Source organism: Panthera uncia, assembly GCF_023721935.1.
Source record: "Panthera uncia isolate 11264 chromosome C1 unlocalized genomic scaffold, Puncia_PCG_1.0 HiC_scaffold_4, whole genome shotgun sequence".
NCBI classification, from domain to species: domain Eukaryota; kingdom Metazoa; phylum Chordata; class Mammalia; order Carnivora; family Felidae; genus Panthera; species Panthera uncia.
In genome coordinates this window covers 18,913,055-18,915,863 of record NW_026057585.1, presented here as the reverse complement: position 1 = coordinate 18,915,863, position 2,809 = coordinate 18,913,055, and the positions used below count along the sequence as shown (strand labels likewise).

The following is a 2,809-nucleotide window of genomic DNA, read 5'->3' as shown; positions in this document are numbered from 1 at the left end:
AAGGTATAAAACTTTATCTTTCATTAAAAAAGGAAAGCCTGGGGAAAAAAAAATAAATGAATGTGAAATAAAATCTTTTAGTTTTCTTACTCTTACTTGACTTGTTTGTTTGTTCAAGTAATCTAACAAACTCTACCGAAATTATAGCATATGGATAAATGCTGGAATATGGAATGACAGCAATTCTATAAGGGACAGAAAGGAGGAATTGGGAATATTTTGTTATAAGGCTCCTGCAGTATTGATGAGATTACATAATGTATTTGAATTTGACCCAGCCTCATTGTAAATGTGCATTTCAAACTCTAAGGAAACCAAAAATATTTCATGAAACAAGCATGTTAATATGCAAATTCAGGAAAGAAAGTGGAATTATATAAAATATTGAACTAAAACCAGAGAAGACAGAAAAAGAGGTGGAGAAGGGACAAAAGAAAAGAAGAATAGGACAAAGAAAAGAAAATTACAAACATGGAAGATGCTATCCAACTATATCAATAATTACTTCTACTACTTTTCCTCCAGACTCAGTGGGAGATCCTTGTTGCCATCCCCTCACCTCCTCCAGTCCCGAGGAGTCCTACAAGTCTCAGTCATGCATGAGTGTATCTCTATCCACGTTGGCCAGGCTGTCCAGATCAGCAATGCCTGCTGAGAGCTCTGTTGCCTGGAACATGACATCCAGCCTGATGGCCAGATGCCAAGTGACAAGACCATTGGGGAAGGAGATGACTCTTTCAACACCTTCAGTGAGATGAGTGTTGGCAAGCATATTCCCAGGGCAGTGTTTGTAAACATGTAACCCATAGTCATTGATGAAGTTCGCACTGGCTCCTACCACCAGCTCTTCCACCCTGAGAAGCTCATCAAAGATAGGAAGATGCTGCCAGTAACTATGCCCAAAGATACTATACCATTGGCAAGGAGATCATTGACCCTGTCTCGGACTAACTTTTTGTAAGCCGGCTGACCAGAAGCCCAGTTTTAAGGGCTTCTTGGTTTTCCACAAGACACAGCTTTGGAGGGTAACTGGTTCTGTGTTCACCTCCCTACTGATAGAACATCTCTCTTGTCAATTCTGGCAAGACGTCCAAGCTGGAGTTCTCCATTTACTGAGCCCCCAGGTTTCCATAGCTGTAATTGAGCCCTATCACTCTATCCTCACTACCCATACCGGCTGGAGCACTCTGATTGTGGTAGACCAGGAGGCCATCTATGACATTTGTGGTAGAAACCTCTATATAGAACACCAACCTACACTAAACTTAACTGCCATATTAGCCAGAGTGTGTCCTCCATCATTGCTTCTCTCAGATTTGATAGAGCCCTAAATGCTGATCTGACAGAATTCCAGAACAATCTGGTGCCCTCTTGCCACATATGCTCCTGTTATCTCTGCTGAGAAAACCTACCATAAACAGTTTACTGTAGCAGAGATCACCAATGGATTCTTTGAGCCAGCTGTCCAGATGGTGAAATGTGACCCTCAACGTGATAAATACATGGCTTATTGCCTGTTGTACCATGGTGGTGTGGTTCTCAAAGATGTCAGTGCTGCCATTGTCACCATCAAGACCAAGCATACCATCCAGTTGGTGGACTGGTGCCTCACTGGCTTCAAAGTTGGCATTAACTGCCAGTCTCCCACTAGGGTACCTGGTGGAGACCTGGCCAAAGTACAGCGAGATGTGTGTATGCCGAGCAACACCACAACCATTGCTGAGGCCTGGGCTCACCTGGACCACAGGTTTGACCTGATGTGTGCCAAGCATGCCTTTGTTCATTGGTATGTGGGTGAGGGCATGAGGGAAGGAGAATTTTCTGAAGCCTGTGAGGACATGACTGCCCTTGATAAGGATTATGAGGAGGTCAGAATGGATAGTGCTGAGGAAGAGGAATAGGGCAAAGAGTATTAATTAGCCTGTCTGCTATAATTTTACACTCCGTTGTCTTGGGACTGTCTTTTTTCTGTTTGAGAAGCTATCAATTGTGGCCCTCATTTGTTAATAAAAATGATGTTTCTGAAATAACAATAATAATAACAATCACTTCAAATGTTAATGGTCTAAATTCAACAATTAAAAGACTGTCAGAGAAAACTAAACACAAACACACATGACACAGTATATGTTGTATACAAGAAACCTACTTTAATATAAAGCCAAAGATAGGTTAAAAGTAAATGAGTGGAGAAAAATATACCATGCTAACACTAATTTAAAGAAAGATGGAGTTGCTACAGTAATTTCAGACACCTGAATATTTATAGCAGCCTATTCATTACAAACCAAAACTTGGAAGCAGCCAAGTCCTTCAATAGTGAGAAGTGAACAAACTGTAGGATGTCCACACAATGGAATGTTATTTAGTGCTACAACAAAAATGAGCTGTCAAGCCATGAAAAGGCATAAAGGAAACTTAAATGCATATTACTAAGTGAAAGTAGCCAATTGGAAAAGACTAAATACTGTACCATTCTGACTATACGGTGTTCTGAAAAAGGCAAAACTATGGAGATAGTGAAAAGCTCAGTGGTTTCCAGTGGCTAATGGAGAAGATGGGATGAATAGGCAGAGCACAGATTTTTAGGGCACTTAAACTATTCTGTGTACTACTGTAATGGTGATCCCATGTCATTATACATTTGTCAAAACCCATAAAATGTACACCACCAAGAGTGCACCATAATATAATCAATGCACTTTGTGTGATGAAGTTGTGTCATTGTGGTAGGTTCATGGATTGTAATAAATGTGTCACTCAGGTGAGGGATGTTACCATTTGGAGGGGCTGTGCATATGTAGGGGAG

The 2,809-nt window shown here is 40.9% G+C and overlaps 1 pseudogene; it reads left to right on the top strand.

The window, feature by feature from the left end:
• The first annotated feature begins 595 nt into the window (after positions 1-595).
• On the top strand, positions 596-1,916 carry LOC125912335 (tubulin alpha-1C chain-like; annotated as a pseudogene).
• The last annotated feature ends 893 nt before the right edge of the window (positions 1,917-2,809 follow it).